Source organism: Cricetulus griseus, assembly GCF_003668045.3.
Source record: "Cricetulus griseus strain 17A/GY chromosome 1 unlocalized genomic scaffold, alternate assembly CriGri-PICRH-1.0 chr1_1, whole genome shotgun sequence".
In the NCBI taxonomy this organism is placed as follows: domain Eukaryota; kingdom Metazoa; phylum Chordata; class Mammalia; order Rodentia; family Cricetidae; genus Cricetulus; species Cricetulus griseus.
The window spans coordinates 100,526,622-100,544,569 of record NW_023276807.1 but is presented as its reverse complement, the minus strand read 5'-3'; the positions used below and the strand labels follow the sequence as shown (position 1 = coordinate 100,544,569).

At 39.9% G+C, this 17,948-nt stretch overlaps 1 protein-coding gene, 1 long non-coding RNA gene and 1 pseudogene across 2 annotated transcripts in view; 1 reads left to right on the top strand and 2 right to left on the bottom strand.

The window, feature by feature from the left end:
- The window catches only part of LOC113831527, a 70,184-nt gene extending 55,981 nt beyond the window's left edge, over positions 1-14,203 (top strand). The window contains exons 2-3 of the long non-coding RNA XR_004772537.1: positions 8,881-8,934; positions 14,079-14,203. This is a non-coding gene — a long non-coding RNA (uncharacterized LOC113831527). The remainder of the gene's footprint in view (positions 1-8,880; positions 8,935-14,078) is intronic.
- Positions 1-17,948, bottom strand: part of Hormad2 (HORMA domain containing 2) — a 100,923-nt gene that overhangs the window by 12,398 nt on the left and 70,577 nt on the right. The window lies entirely within an intron of this gene.
- On the bottom strand, positions 513-1,126 carry LOC100761236 (annotated as a pseudogene).

The following is a 17,948-nucleotide window of genomic DNA, read 5'->3' as shown; positions in this document are numbered from 1 at the left end:
TTCTTATTTGCAGATGATAAAATTTTTGTTTTTTAATAAAAAATTGTATTTACTTAGAAGCATTCAGAATGTCAACAAAACAGCTGCATTTTTTTTTGCAATTACAGAGTGGTATTCAGTAAACAGAACAATTATCTTTGTATAAGCTGCATCAGAGACAACTGAAGATGGAAAAAAAAAAAAACCTCAAAACAAACAAAAAACCCCAAAAAACTACCGTCTCCATATATAACTAATTTGTGCTGTGCACCAACAAGAACCTGCCTTAAATTTCCATGCCAATTTACAATCCCCAGACTATACCAGGAAAGGTTAGAGGCTATTGAAAATACCACCCGGACAGGGTTATCTAAAGACACATTCGGCAGTGTGTTAACTATACAAATAAAGACACTGTACAGTTTAAAAACAAATCTTACACAGCCTTACATTTCAATTTTTTTAAAAAGGAGTGAGTTGTGTACGGGGGGTTAAATGCTTTATAGACAAAAAAAAACTGTGCTAGAACCAATTTATTCATCATCATCATCTTCTTCATTTTCCTCTTCTTCCTCATCCTCATCATCTTCCTCTTCCTTCTTTTTCTTGCTCTTTTCTGCCTTAACCACCCTCTTTTTCACTGCATCAGGTTTCCTTTAGCTCTGTAAGCAACAATATCCTTTTCGTACTTCTCCTTCAGCTTGGCAGCCTTCTTTTCATAGGGCTGCTTGTCACCTGCAGCTGTGTTGTTCCACTTCTCTCCCAGTTTCTTTGCAACATCACCAAGGGACAAGCCTGGGTGTTCTCCTTTGATTTTTGGGCAATACTCAGAACAGAACAAGAAGAAGGCCGAAGGAGGCCTCTTGGGTGCATTGGAGTCCTTGAACTTCTTTTTGGTCTCCCCTTTGGGGATGTAGGTTTTCATTTCTCTTTCATAATGAGCCTTGCCAGCCTTTGCCATGTCCTCAAATTTCCCCTTTTCTTTAGCAGACATGGTCTTCCACCTTTCTGAGCACTTCTTCAAGAGCTCTGAGAAGTTGACAGAAGCATCCGGGTGCTTCTTCTTGTGCTCCTCCCAGCAAGTCTGCACAAAGAATGCATATGAGGACATTTTGCCTCTTAGCTTCTTAGGATCTCCTTTGCCCATGCTTAGTTGATTTTCACCCGAGAGGCACAGAGTCGTCCAGTGCCCATCCGGCTGGCATTGCCTTGGCGCTGTCTTTCTGATAAAATTTTTTATACATAAAAGATCCTACCCAGACTGATAGCTGGGATACCAGCATGGGATTGATCCAGACCCCAAGAACATGGGTTTCAGTGAGGAAACCTCAGAAATCTATGGGACCACCTGTAGAAGTTCAGTACTTATGCCTAGCATAGGTGTGGACTTTGGGAGCCCATTCCACATAGAGGAATATTCCCTGAGCCAAGACATGGGGGTGGGCCTAGGCCCTATCCTAAAGGATATGATAGACTCTGATGACACCCTATGGAAGGCCTCACCATCTGGGGGAGCAGAAACGGTATGTGAAAGGTAGGGTTTTAGTTGGTGGGTGGTGGTAGGGGAGGACAGGAGGGAGAAGGGAACTGGGATTGTCATGTAAAACAATCTTGTTTCTAATTCAAATAAAAAATCTGGAAAAAAAGAAAAAAAGAAAGAACATATGAATTGAGCACTGGACACATCAAAATAAAATAAAATAAAATAAAATATCCTAAAGACTCAAACAGGAATCTTTTACAGCTGGGAAACCTTTTCAGCTAAAGTAGCAGGATAAAAAAATAACACAAAATATGTTCCTAAACTGAGAAAGAAATCAGGGAAATAGTATCATCCACAATAGCTCCAAAAATCATCTTGGGATAACTCTAACAAAGTATGCGAAAGACTTGTATAATAAAAACTTTAAAATGCTGAAGAAAGAAGTTGAAGTAGGCAGCAGAAGATAGAAAGACTTCTCATGTTCATGGATCAGTAGGGTTAATATTGTGAAAATGGCCTTCCTATCAAAATCAATCAATCCCCATAAAGATCCCAATTGAAAAAACAATCATTGGTTTCACATGGAAACATACACATGCGCGCGCGCGCGCGCGCGCACACACACACACACACACACACACACACACACACACACACACACACACACACACACGCAGGAACAGCTAAAACAATCCTGAATAACAAAAGACCTGCTAGAAGTATCACCATCCCAGATTTCAAGATTTCACTACAGGGCTATGGTAATAAAAACAGCATGGTATTGGCAAAAGAACAGACACAACAATCAGTGCAATAGAACTGAAATCCCAGACATAATTCTACAACTTATGGACACCTGATTTTTGACAAAGAAGTAAAAAACACACACTAAAAACAGCCCCTTCAAGCAAATGGTGCAGGTCAAACTGGATAGCTGCATGTAGAAAAGATGAAACTATATCTATACCTACCATTCCACATAAAACTCCAAATGGATTAAGGGCCTCAATTTAAAATCAGCTATCCTGAATCTGATAGAAGAGAAAGTGGTGGATAGGCTTGAATACATCAGCACAGGAAGGACTTTCTGAACACCAATATTAGTATTAAGACCACTAATTAATCAATGGGCTTCATAAAACAAAAATGCTCCTAAACAGCAAAGGGCCCTATCACTCTAAGCATCATCCTACAGAATGGGAAAGAAACCTTTGGCAATTATACATCTGACAGAGGGTTAGTATCTCTGAATGTACCAGGAACTTAAAAAAATAAAAAAAGTAAATAACCCAATTAAAAATGGGGTATAGCTGGGCGGTGGTGGTGCACACATTTAATCCCAGCACTTGGGAGGCAGAGGCAGGCGCATCTCTGTTCAAGACCAGCCTGGTCTACAAGAGCTAGTTCCAGGACAGTCTCCAAAGCCACAGAGAAACCCTGTCGCAAAAAAAAAAAAAAAAAAAAAAAAAAAATGACTGAAAAACACTATTAAAAAGTTCAACATCATTAGTCATTAGGGAAATGAAAATTAAAACTATTTTGAGATTTCATCTTTCCCTTGCTGAATGACCGAGATCAATAAAACAAATGACAGCATATGGTGGTAAGGCTGTGGAGAAAGAGGAACACTCACTTATTGCTGGTGGGAGTGCACGCTGTGGGAATCAGTGTAGAGGTTATTAAATAGTTGAAATTAATCTTACACATAATCAAGCTATCCCACTCTTGAGCACATTTCCAAAGGACTCTTTGTCTTACTGCAGCAACACTTGCTCATCCTTGTTTGTTGCTCTATTCATCTTAGCTAGAATTGGGAACAGCCTGTATATCTATCAACTGATGAAAGGAAAATAAAAATGTGGTACAATGCAATATTATTCAGCTGGTAAGAAAAACAAAGTTTTAAAGTAAGTGAATGGGGCTAGAAACAACCATCCTGAGTAAAGTAACCCAGACTCCTCCAAATAAATTATTTAATATTTTCTCTTACAGGTATAGGTTAGCTTTTAAGCTTGGATATGTGAGTTTCAGTTAGAATAATCACAGAGGTTAGGTAGCTAGTAAGAGGCCATGGGAGAGGAAGAAATATTTCAAGGAAGGGAAAACAGAATATAGTGTTATAAAGAAATAAAGGCCAGGCAGTGGTGGCATACACTTTAAACCCAGCACTGGGGAGGCAGATCTTTGAGTTTGAGAACAACCTACTTTACAGAGGCAAATTCCAGGGCAGCCAGAACTACACAGATAATCAAAAAGTAAAAAAAAGGAAAGAAGTAAGGGGAAACTAGAATTAAATGGGGAATGAATGAAAAGACAGGGTAAAGAAGGGAATATGAGGAAAGATGACTAACAGAAAAGCTTTTGAAAAGTCATATGGTAGACTACTACTGTAGGAGCTTCCTATATATAATATAAATTTAAATGAAATCACCATGTAACGGTAGAGACAATGCGCCAACTAGATATTTACCATTTGTATATCATCTTTTGTGAACTGTTCATTAGACAATTTACTGACTGGTTGTTTGAGTTCTTAATTAGGTTTTAAAAAATTGTTAGTTGTTTTGGAATTTGATACAATTTGTTTTGATGATTTTTACCCTTGGTTCCCCATTTCTCCCAGACTAATCCCCACTCCCCGCCCACACAAATCTGTATCCTCTTTTCTTTCTTTTTTTTTTCAGTCCATCAAATCCAATGTGTGCTGCCCATATACTCGCTGGTGTGTGGCCATCCAATAGAGTGTTGTCAATATATCAGGAGTCACTCCCTTAAAGAAAACTGACTCTTCCTTTCCAAGAAGCTATTTTATTGTCAAAAGCTCAGATCTAAGACTTCATGTTTGCATCCCTCTCGGTGCTGGGATTTTGTCTAGCTTGAGCTTGTTCAGGGCTTGTGCATGCTGTCCCAATCAATTTGGGTTCACATGTGCAACTGTTCTGTCCTATCCAGAAAACATCCTTGAACTCACCCACAGCTTCTGGTTCTTACAACCTCTTCTATTGTTGTGAAGAGACACCATAACCAAGGCAACTCTTTTATTTTTTAAGCCATGCGCCACTAACGCCCGGCTGGTTTTTTGTTTGTTTGTTTGTTTTGTTTTTTTTTTAAGATTTTATTTATTATGTATACAACATTCTGCTTCCATGTATATCTGCACACCAGAAGAGGGCACCAGATCTCATAACGGATGGTTGTGAGCCACCATGTGGTTGCTGGGAATTGAACTCAGGACCTCTGGAAGAGCAGTCAGTGCTCTTAACCTCTGAGCCATCTCTCCAGACCCCAAGGCAACTCTTATAAAAAAGAACATTTCGTGGGGGCTTGCTTACAGTTTCAGAGACTTTATCCTTATTATCATGGCAGAGAGCATGGCAGCCCACAGGCAGATGGTGCTGGAGAAGTAGCTCAGAGTTCTACAACCTGATACAAACGCAAAAAGGCATTTGAAACCTCAAAGCCCACCCCCAGTGACACACTTCCTCCAACAAGGCCACACTTCCTTTTTTTTTTTTTTCTGGAGGTTTATTTTGGATAAAATGGTTGAAATTACAATGATACTTTGTACTGAAGGTCTAGAAAATAATTTAAGAGAGTAATTTAAGTTCTGATACACTCCTAAATGGGCCTGTACCCAGGTCCTCAGAAAGGCTATACCTCCCAATGGGGATGCTTTTCTTTACAAAACATAGGTACTTTGGATAACAAAGCCATGTTCCACTACAAAATAAAGTTTTTCTCCACCATAAGCAGCCTACTTATACTAATAAATCTTTACCTTTTTTTTTTTTTTTTTTTTGCTTTTTGAAAAAGGGTTTCTATGTGTAGAGCTGGCTGTTCTGGAACCTGATCTGTACCTCGGACTGGTTTCGAACTCAAGAGATCCACCTGCCCCTGCCTCCCAAGTGCTGGGATTAAAGACATGTACCACCACTGCCCAGATACCAATAGAACTTTCCCACAAAATTAGTCCTGCAGATGTGAAACTATCACATCATTAAGAACAGAATGCTCTGTACTTAGACATCTGTATTATGCAGTGAGCACAACACGGCATGCCTAATCAGGTTTATCAGTTTTCAGCAAAGCAACAAGTATTTTTTAAGTCATTCCCATTGTCTCTTCCAAGTTAACAGATGGTGATTCCAAGTTATATAAAGGGCATCATACCATACCCAGAAATAAACAGTAAGAGTCCAGTCAAAGCACACCAACTGAAGAGAACACTATCTCCTGTCCTTTTTACCAGCTTTCCTCTTCCCAGAGAGCACGTGCTTGGGCTTCATATCAAACACATAAGGCCACACTTCCTAATTCTACCAGATTTTTACACCTTGGTGACTAAGCATTTAAATATATGAGCCTATGGGAGCTGTTCTTATTCAAACCACCCCACATCTGTCCACTCCTCTTCTGCAGGGACCCCTGAGTCTTGGGAGGAGGGGATGTGATGTAATGTCTCATTTAGTGCTGAACATTCTACTCTCATTCTCTACACCTTGACTAGTGGGTGGGTTTCTTTTGTCATCTACTCCAAGAGAAGTTTCTCTGATGGTTGAAATATGCATGAATCTATGGGTATAAGGTTAAGTCATTAGGAGCTGTTTTAATACTATGTCTTTTTAGCAGAATAATGGGCCTATGACCTGTCTAGCTACAAGATCTTAGCTTCCACAATGGTGCTAGGTATGGATTTCATCTCATGTATTGAGGCTTAAATCCAAGAAGAATATGGCTATTCCCATGACATTCAGGTCATTTATTGTACCGTGGGCATGTCTCGATAGGCCACAACAGCTGAGTAAGCCTAATGTTCACTTTCTCCTCTGGTAGCACGTATAGTGCCTTCCAGAATGAAGAAAGCTAGCCAGTATCCCAGTTCAGTACCAGCTTGATTTCTCCATGATCTATGACACAAGTACATGGTGTCTTCAGCAACAGACCTTACCATCAAGTTCTGGAAGGCAACCAAGAACTCTGGCAAGAACCTATAACGTTTGGGAGTCATCTATGGGCCCTTGCTGGCCAACAACAAAGTGTAAAAATCTTAGTAATTCTAAAAGAGGAAATTTACTTCTGGCCCTGGACTTCTTGTTAGCCTGTGGTGTCTAGTAGGTCTATTATTGCCCTGTCATATAGTAACTCTATTTTAATTCTTTCTATATGTGTGTCTGTATATATTTTAGGAAGCATCTATAGTAGTAGGTTTCCTTATGATTTTTTTTATAGTGTTAATCTTTATCCACATTCCTTCCTCTACCCTGTCCTCCCACCTACCATATTTAGTCTTTCTTGTCCCATTATTCCCCTTTAAATTATTGCAATTTCTCCCCTCCCCTAGAAACTGCCCCCAACTACATATTGTCCCCCTCCCTTAAAAGCCTCCCATGTCTCCTTACTAGTTCCTCCACCTCTGTGAATATTCCAAAGGAAACACACATATTTGAAGATTCAAAGCTAACATCCACAAATGAGAGAAGTCTTTCTGGGTCTGGATTACCTTAGTAAGAATGGTGATTTTCAGCTCTATCTATTACTTGTGAATTTTGTGGTTTTATTTTTTACATCCAAATAATATTCCATTGTGTAAAATCCCAGCACTGAGAAGGAGAAGTGAACATAAAGTCCCACCCTTAACCAAGAAACTATTTGCAATTGATATCTGTTGGCAAAGGGATAATTAGTTTTCTTCAATGGCACCATCATACCCTGCCAGATTCCATGGTTTTACATGTGTGCTTTTAAAGAATAAAAACATGAAGTTGGGTGGAGGATCTCAGAGGAGCTGGGGAAGGGAAAATAACTTAATCAAAATATATTGTATAAATTTAAGTACAAATTTAAAAATTCCATTGTGTAAATACACCACATTTTATTCATACATTAGTTTTAACTCTTTATGTGTATGTGTATATTTTAGGAAGCATCTACTGAAGTAGATTTCCTTATGCTTTGTTTCAAAAGCCTTTAGTGTTAGTTAATCATTTCTCATATTCCCTCCTGAAAGGTTTAGGCATTATTCTGGCCTGCCCCTGTTACCTGGCGGTATCCTCTCAGGTGGTACCCTGGTCAGCCCAAGGTTCCATGGGAACTAAGTCTACACACAGGTATAGAGGACCCCTTTAAAAGATAAACCCCTGCCCACTTACACTCTCTCTCTGCTCTGCTCTTCTCTGTTTCTGCTTCTCTTCTCTCTGTCTCTTCTTTTATGCTCTCTCTGCCTCTCTATAGCAACCAGCCATGGAAGTCAGCCATTAAACCTGTCCCCCTTCTGTCTTAGTCTCCCTACTCTGCCGGGCCTATAATAAACTGGTTAATATGTCTAAAAGTCTCATGTCTCATCTTAAGCCCCCTCTTCTATTTCTAATTTAAGCAAAAAAAAAAATGACACCTCCTGTTTCCATTTCCTGGCTATTGTGAATATAGCAGCAATGGACATGGATATAGAGTCCTTTCAAGAGGTAGGCCCACCAGTGGTATAGCTGAATCATGGGGTAGATCTATTTCTAGCTTTGTGAGGACCCTCCACACTGATTTCCAAAGTGGATGTACCAGTTTACACTACTATCAACAGTGAATAAATGTTCCTCTTTGTTTACATCCTTATTCCTTGTGCTTTTTTTTTCTTCAACTTGATACAAATGAACAGTCACCTGTGAAAAGGGAACCTCAATTTTGAAATTATCTCCTTTAAACTGGCCTGTGTGCATGTCTGTAGGAGCATCTTCTAACCTGCTAATTGAGGTAGGAATGCCCAGCCTTCTATGGGCAGTGCCATCTCTAGGAAGGTAAGCTTTAGCCATATAAGAAAATTAGTTGTGGTTTCAGTGCTTAAGAGCATTGGCTGCAGCCCAGAAGTAGTGGTGCATGCCTTTAATTCCAGCACTCGTGAGGCAGAGAGGCAGGTGGATCTCTGTGAGTTTGAGGCCAGCCTGGTCTACACAGCTAGATCCAGGACTGGCTCTGTAGCTACTGAGAAACCCTGTCTCAAAAAAACAAAGCAAGCAAGCAAACAAAAAGCATTGGCTGCTCTTCAGAGAAACTGGGTTCAATTCTCAGCATCCACATGGCTCATAACCATCTTATACTCCAGTTTCAGGGGATCTGATGCCCTCCCTGGGTACTGCACACACATGATGCACAGATATACATGCAAGCCAAAACATCCATACACATTGAGTACAAATAAGTAATTGTAAAAAGGAAAAAGCAGTTATGTAAGCCAGAGGAAGCAAGCTAGTAGGCAGTATTCCTTCATGGTATCTGATTCAGTTCCTGCCTCCAGCTCTGGCCATGACTTCATTTGATGATGGACTGTAACCTGTAAGCTGAAATAAATCCTTTCCTCTCCAAGTTGCTTTTGGTTATGGTGTTTTCCACAGCAGCAGAAAGAAAATCAGGACATTCTTCTTTTACAGATGTGGAGATTGAAGATCAGAGGAATGACATGGTGTGTCCAGTTCACACATTTAGTAAGTATAATCCAGGTCTCCTGATATCAAATTCATTGTTCCTTGTAATTGACTTCTTCAACTCAAAAGGAGGGAAACATAGGTAGGACATTTTAGGAGAGGTCATCAGAACTATTTGCAGGGCTCCTGGGCTTCTGTTTGGGATTAATCTTTTCTTGAGCATAGTCTACTGTAACCTAAACACAGCTGAAATAGATTACTGCTCTTTTTTTGAACCCGAGTTTTCCTTATGACTCTTAAATTTCTGTTCATCATCATTTCCCTGCCATCAAAAGTGGCCCACACAGCATTCTTGTAATGAGTAAATGGAATGGTACAGATAGAGCACCTACAAAAACATCTCACATGTGCTAATCATCTGGAGACTGACAGTTGCAATCACTCTCACTGCCTCAAGATTCTCCAGCCACACTGCATCCTTTCACCAGCTAAAAATTGGGTCCCAAAATGTGTCTATGTCCTAAGCCCTGAAACATGTGAATGTTCTCTTACATGGCGGGAAAGGAAAGCATGGAGATAGATACTTGCTGACATGATTAACAACTTGAGATGGGAAGATCAGTATTAATTATCCTGGTGGGATTGAATGATCATGTGTGTGCTTAAAAGAGCAAGACATGGAAGGACATGAACACAGAAGACACTGGTGAGCACACAGGTAGATTGCAGTGGTATGACACAAGCCAAAGAGGGTCAGCAGCTATAGTTCTGCTGCAAAGAGCTGCTCTGTAGAGGTCATCTAAGTACAACATACATGCAGAACTTCCTAGGCATCACAGTGATAGCAGAGATATAGACACTAATAAACAATGCTTCCTTAAGACATTAAGATTATTGTAAAAACAATTGTTTCCAAAATTAATTATATTAGCATAATCCTGACCAAAATTACAGTTATATGCATGTTACAACTTGTTACATGGATTCTATTAGCCATACAGAAAATTACCACAAAAATATTTAAAGAGGAGAACTATAAAGAGGAAAGAGCTAAACTTCCAGATACCAAAACATACCACAAAATGAGAATAATTAGAATACGGTAACAATGTTACAAGAGTAGATTTATGAGTGACCTAGAATAAATAACAACTGTAAAACATCTACCCATATCTAAGAATGTGACATTTCAGTTTTAGCAGGGTAGACCAGACTGTTCGAGTGGTATTAATTCAGTGGGAAAAGTCTTCATATTAGAAAAAAAAATTCAGCTAGTTCAAGGAGTCAAGTGTGTGTGTGTGTGTGTGTGTGTGTGTGTGTGTGTGTGTGTGTGTGTGTGTGTAAAACAAATTAAGAATTATTAGGCCAGGCAGTGGTGGTGCATGCCTTTAATCCTAGCACTTGGGAGGCAGAGGCAGGTAGACCTCTATGAGTTTGAGGCCAGCCTAGTCTATATACTGAGTTCCAGGACATCTAGGGCTACACAGAGAAATCCTGTCTCAAAAAACAAAACACCCCCCAATATTATTAGAAGTAGATATAGAACATTTTGATTATAACTTTAGCATTGAAGTTTTCCCTTTCTTTTCTTCTCTTCTTCCTCCTTCTTTTTCTTTACTGTTCCTCCTTTCCTTCTCTTTCTTCTAAGACAGGGTCTTTCTATGTAGTCCTGGCTGTTCTGGAACTCACTCTGTAGACCAGGTTGGCCTCAAACTCACAGAGATCTCCCTGACTCTGCCTCTTCAGTACTGGGATTAAAGGTGTGCACCACCATGCCTGGTGAGAAGAGCTTCTTAAACAATATATCAAACATGAAACATTGAAAAGACATCAGCATTCATGGGATCAATGTCAATACTACATAGCAAAAGCAACACCTTTCAAAATCCCAATAATGGGATTGCTCATTATTGAGTGAGATGGCTCAGCAGGTAAAGGTAGTTGCTGCCAAACCTGATGACCTTGGTCTAAAACCTGCAACCAACAAAGTGGAAGGAAAGAATGGACTGCCAAACGTTGTCTTCTAACTTCTACAAGTGGGTTATGGCCTCCTCCTAATAAATGAATGAAAAAGAATCCCAATAATATTTCTTACATAAATAAAAATAAAGGCTATTTTAAAATTCATAATAGAATAGCTCAGTAGTGGAGCATTTGTCTACCATATGATATGTGCACACCAACATTTATAGTATAACTCACAGTAGCCAAATTGGAAGCAATCTACATGTCTAGTCAGGGTATCTACTGCTGTGATGAAACACCACACCTGAGGCAAAAAAGCGATCTGGGAAAGAAAGGATTTATTTGGCTTACACTTCCAAATCACTGTTCATCATTGAAGGAAGTCAGTATAGGAACTCAAACAGGGCAGAAACCCGAAGGCAAGACCTGATGCAAAGAACACAGAGGAGTACTTAGTGGCTCACTAGCTCCTCATGGAATGAATGTTCAGCCTGCTTTCTTTTTTTTAATATATTTATTTTTATTACACATGCATTGGTATTTTGCCTGCATGTCCATGTGAGGGTGTCAGATTCTCTGAATCTAGAGTTGTAAGATGTCATGTCAGTGCTGGGAATTGAACCAGGGTCATCTGGGAAATCAGCCAGTACTTTCAACCATTCAATCGTTTCTCTTGTCACTCAGTCTGCTTTCTTATAAAACCCAGGACATCCAGTCCAGGGATGGCAGAACCACCCACAATGGGCTGGTTCACCCACATCAATAACTAATTAAAAAATGCCTTACAGTTGGATCTTATGGAGGCATTTTCTCAATTGAGATTCTCTCCTCTCAGATAACTCTAGCTTATGTCAAGTTAACATAAAACTAGCCAGGACAATGTCCACAGATGAAGGGAGAGATGTTATATACACAAAATATAGCATTACTGGGCCTTAAAAAGAAAGGCATTTCTGATAACACACACACACACACACACACACACACACACACACACACACACACACACACACACACACACACACGAACTTTAAGAACATTGTGTTACATAAGTCAATCACAAATGGACAAATATTGCTTGATTCCACTAGTATGAGGTCTCTAATGGATAGAGATTGGCAGTAAAATGATGGTTTCCCAGGGCTGAGGAATGATAGTGAGGACAGGGCTATTTGATAGAAGTAAGAGTTTTTATAAACAAAGACATCAAAGATGGGTGGTGATCATGGTTACATGATAAATGTGAATATACTCATGCTACTAAACCATACACATAAAAATGGTTAAAATAACATTGAGCTTGACAGCATAGGCCTGTAATACCTAGCTACTTGGAAGACTAAGGCCTAAGGATCACAAGTTCAAAGACTGCCTGGGCAACAGAGTGAGTTTTCGGCTAGTTTGGCTAACTTAGTGAGACTGTCTCAAAAATTTAAAAAGGACTTGGGCTATAGAATAGTGCTACAGTGCCTTCCTAGCACACTTGAGTCCCTCAGCTCACTTCTGAGTAATGGGGGTTATATCTGTAACTTAAAGATTGGCTATTTGCCTACCCTCAACTCAAACAAACAACAACAAATGCTTATGATGTGTTTCTAAAGACAGGACCATAAGGAAAATACATTTCTTGAAGTAGTGGAGTTTGAACAGAACAGTCTGTAACAGCTACAAGAACTTTATGAGGGGCCAGTTTTAGAGAAATGATTCCATACCTGCACAGTCACATTCAAAGATATCACCAAAGCAATGCTCTTATGGAAACAGGGTTTTTTTTTTTTTTTTTTTTTTTTTTTTTTTTTTCGAGACAGGGTTTCTCTGTGTAGCTTTGGAGCCTATCCAGGCACTCACTCTGGAGACCAGGCTGGCCTGGAATTCACAGAGATCCTCCTGCCTCTGCCTCCTGAGTGCTGGGATTAAAGGCGTGCGTCACCAATGCCCGGCAGAAACATAATTTTTAAATCAAAACCTATTATGCCATGTATTAATTTTATTTAATTAACTTTGAGTGTGTGCTGTGGACACAGCTTGTCATGGTGTGCATGTGGAGGTGAAAGGACAACTCTGTGGATCAGTTCTCTTCTCTACCTTCACATGTATTCCAAGGTCAAACACAGGTTGTCAGGCTTGTGCAGCAAGCATGTTTACCCACTGAGCAATCTTGCCAATCCAGAAAAGTGAAATTTAAATATGTCAATAGCAGAAATTTAAGAAATACCATGTTACAGTTGAAGGGATTGAAATTCATCTAAATATGCTATCAGGAAAAAATTTCAGTTTCAGAAAAAGAGTACTGTCTAATTTTTGTTCAAAATTAAATATATTATCTTGGTATATTTTTATATGTGTCTATACATAGATTACCAACCAACAGAAATAGAATTTAAGATGTAATTAAAAACTATATATAATTTCAGATTTCTGCCATATTAAAAAATAAAAAGATTACATACACATGCACACACACAGTGTTTCTAGGGCTAGAGTTTAGTGCCTCACACATGATAAATATGTGCCTCACTTTATCACTGAGCTACATTCCCAGCCCAATAATATTTTATTTAATTCAATATATCAAAAACACTATCATTCCAACATGTGACCAAAATAAAAATTAAGATATCTTACATTCCTTCTTAAAGTACATTTTCACAATCCAGTGTATATTTGAAAGAAAAGACATCCCAATTCAAAACTAGCCATGTATGAATGTGTACAAGTATGTGGAAGGGTGTATGCACATGTGTGAGGAGTCTTGAGGTTGAATTTGGTTATCTCTCTCTAATGATCTCTACCCTTTTTGAGAAAGCATCTCTCATTAAAGTTGGAGGTCACTAATGCAGCAAGACTAGCTGGAGAATTTTTACATGGGTACTGGGGATCTGAACTTAGACCCTAATGTTTGCACAGCAAATACCTTCCTGAGTGAATCACTTTCCTAATGGGGGCTGTCCTTCTGTATATATGTTTCTCTTATTGGTTGATGAATAAAACACTGATTGAAGAGTAGCCAGGCAGGAAGTATAGGTGGTGTTAGAAGATGGGGAAAATTCTAGAGAGAGGAGTGGAGGAGATACGATGTAGCTACTGAGGGAGCAAGAGTCTCTGGTAAGGTAAGACCACGTGGAAATACTTAGATGAATAGAAATGGATTAATAATTAAGAAAGAGCTAGCCAGTAAGAAGCCTGAGCCACCAGCCAAATAGTTTATAATTAATATAAGTCTTTGTGTGTTTATTTAGGCCTAACCGGCTGCGGGACCAGGTGGAACAGAAACTCCGACCACTCTCTCCAGATCCCAAACTAGCCATATTTTAAGTGATCACAAGTAGTGTGTTTGTTAAATAAAGGGAAAGGTAAGGACTATCCATGAAAGTTTTCAGATTGTCTATATGCCATCCTATAGCCTTCATCCAGCAGCTGGTGGAAGTAGAAGCAGACACCCACAACTAATCACTGAACTGAACTGGAATCCAGATGCAGAGAAGGACAAATGATGAGCAAAGGGGTCCAGACCAAGCTGGTGAAACCCACAGAAACAGCTGACCTGAACAACGGGGAGCTCTTGGTCCCCAAACTGATAGCTGGGATACTAGCATGGGATTAATCCAGACACCACGAACGTGGGTTTCAGTGAGGAGACCTTGGAAATCTATGGGACCTCCTGTGGTAGTTCAGTACTTATCCCTAGCATAGGTATGGACTTTGGGAGCCCATTCCACATAGAGGGATACTCCCTGAGCCAAGACACACGGGGGTGGGCCTAGGCCCTATCCCAAAGGATAGGATAGACTCTGATGACCCCCCCTATGGAAGGCCTCACCCTCCCTGGGGAGCAGAAAGGATATGTGACAGGTAGGGTTTTAGTTGGGAGTGGGGTGGTAGGGGAGGAGGGAAGGGAGAAGGAACTGGGATTGATATGTAAAACAATCTTGTTTCTAATTCAAATAAAAAAAAACATGGGGGGGGGGAGAGAACATATTTAACCGTAGGGTTAGAGCCATGGCCTCAATGATTAAGAGCACACTGGCTGGGCTGTTCTTCCAGAGGTCCCAGGTTTGATTCCAAGTGGCTCACAACCATGTGTAATTCCAGCCCTGGGGGATCTGATCCCTTCTTCTGGCCTCTATGGGCACAGCCTCCCAAGTGCTAGGATGTCTGGGTATTTGGCTTAATTATAAAAATCCTAATTTATTCTAGAATATTACTAGATGCTTTTCAATAAAAGTCAGTTATTTTTCCAGGCAGTGGTGGCACATGCCTTTAATCTCAGCACTCTAGAGGCAGAGGCAGGTAGAAGGTGTATCTCTGTGAAATAGAGGCCAGCGTGATCTACACAAAGAGTTCCAGGGCAGCTAGGACTACACAGAGAAATCCTGTCTTGAAAAAAATGTCATTTCCTTAGTTTCAAATACCTAAGAATTCATTTTGCAATGTGGTGGTAAAGATGGACACATAAAGCATATAAGCTCACCAACACACATACTTCAGTAGTTATAAAAAAAGAAAAAGTGTTTGGATTGTGGCATAAATAGAAGAAACCTCCAGGCAATGAATGATATGATGACATTGTTAGATTTATCACATCTGACATACATTTGCTGACTCTTCTAACAGTGAGGAGGGATGGGTGGTGGCACACACCTTTGACCTGAGCACTCAGGAGATAAGGCAACCAGATCACTATGAATTTGAGGCCAACCAGTCTACACAGTGAGTTCCAGGATAGCCAGTACTACATATTAAGATTCCATCTCAAAGAGAAAGAGAGAGACTGAAGACCAGTGCCAAAAGAGGAGTAGACATCTAAACAATATTCTTTTTTAAAATATTAAATTATATTTATTGATTGGTGATAGGGGGAATGTCAAAGTGATCTTGTGGAGATCAGTGGACAACATGTAAGAGTAAACTCTATCCTTCTATGTGGGTCTCAAGGATCAAATTCAGGTTGTCAGGCTTTGTGGCAATCACCTTTACCTGTCAAGCCATCTCACTAGTCCTAAACTTAATTTTTTAAAAAAGGACTATTTATTTTTATTTTATGTTTATGAGTATTCTGCCTCCCCCCTCCTCCCTCTCTCTCTCTCTCTCTCTCTCTCTCTCTCTCTCTCTCTCTCTCTCTCTCTCTCCCCTCTCTCCTCTCCCTCTCTCTCTCTCTCTCTCTCTCCCTCTCTCCCTCTCCCTCTCTCCCTCTCTCTCTCTCTCTCTCTCTCTCTCTCTCTCTCTCTCTCTCTCTCTCTTTGTGTGTGTGTGTGTGTGTGTGTGTACTAGCACCCATGGAGGCCAGAAGAGGGCACTGGATCTCCTGGAACTAAAATTACAGATAGTTGTGAGCCACCATGTTGGTGCTGGAAACTGAATCTGGGGGTCTACAATAGCAGCCAGTGCTCTTAATTGCTGAGCCATCTCTTCAGAGCCAGACTGACATTTATATCAAAGTTTCTGACACAAAATGAGAACCAGTCAAGGTAGCTTACCCTGTGATTCCAGTTCTCAGAAAGCTGAGGCAGGAGGATCCTGAGTTCCAGGCAAGACTGGGACACAAGTGAAAGCCTGCTTTAAAAAAAATAAAAAGCTGGGTGTGGTGATTACTTCTTTAATCTCAGCACTCTGGAGGCAGAGGCAAGCAAATCTCTATGACTTCCAGGTCAGTTCCAGGCTAACTGGGGCTATATAGTGAGATACTGTCTCAAAAACAAAGAAAAACCACATATAACCCTAAATTAGAAAAAAAAAACACTGAAAAAATTTTTTAGAAATAAGTTCCTAGCTGGGCGGTGGTGGCACATGCCTTTAATCCCAGCAACTCAGGAGACAGAGGCAGGTGGATCTCTGTGAGTTCGAGACCAGCCTGGTCTACAAGAGCTAGTTCCAGGACAGCCTCCAAAGCCACAGGGAAACCCTGTCTTGAAAAAAAAAAAAAGAAGTTCCTAATACAAAATTAAAACAATTATACTTTTTTCTTGATCAAATTTATTAATACAATTAAACTGCTTCTTATATAATCAATGGATTTTCTGCCATTAGTTTCATTGGGGATACTTAATTTCCTGTTTACATTTTTGTATTACTTATCTATTTCAATGACTAGTACATTCATGTAGTATGCAACACAAAAGCTAATTAGAAAAAGTCTACAGTGGGGCTGTATCCCAACTCTCCAGTAAGAGACAACCATGTCTTGAAATTTTCATTTTCTTGAATCTTTGAAGTCATCTGCAAAACTAATAACTGAAATTGCTATAAAATTTATGTTATTCATTCCAAATATTAATGTAAAACTATATCAGACCTCATTGCAGTGAGAATTCAAAAGGCTGAGGGTCAAGTCAACAGAGCCACTCTCGATCTCAGAGATGGAGAGGTCTCAGAGATGGGGGAAGTTCATTTTCACTGACTCTATTTACTTTTTACATCTAGTAACCACATGGTTTCTCCTAACTAAAGGAGATAAAAGACATCCAAAGAATGGGAAGGTAAAGGAGGGTCAAAAAGGCAGAAGATTCAAATTTCCTAAGCGCTGTGGTGGTAAACAGGGCATGGTGACAGCAACAGGGTAGGAACTGGCACTAGAGCATTTCAAGGCAGTAAGATGTAAGACACAGAAGCTACAAATTCCATCCAACATCTAACACAAATAAAATGAAGAAAGGGCTAAAAAAAAAAAAAAAACAGTACAAGCAATATGCTTTAGGAATGCAGAAGGGCAAGGGATGGAGAGAAAGACTTTATAAATTAGCCTGCAGCTGGTTGAACATGTCTGACAAGCTTCTCAGTGTGCAAAGTTTTCCCTGATTCATGAAAACTGTGCTGAGACTATGCCAGCACAGTGTGCAAAGACTGGGAAGGAAGTCTTTTGGAACCAACAAGGAAGGGGAAAGCCTAAGAAAATTGCAAACACAAATGTAGAAATAATAATAAAAGACCCACTGCAGTTGCAACTGGTCTTCACTGAATGCTGGAGAACAATCACAAACATTTTCAAAAGCTGTACTGTCAAGTTAAAATTAGGGCTGCCAGACCTTGTCCAACTCAAGAGATCCTAGTTACGTTCTGTGTTTTAGGTATCCCTCAAAGTGTGCAAGCTGAATCAGCACAGTGTGCATGGA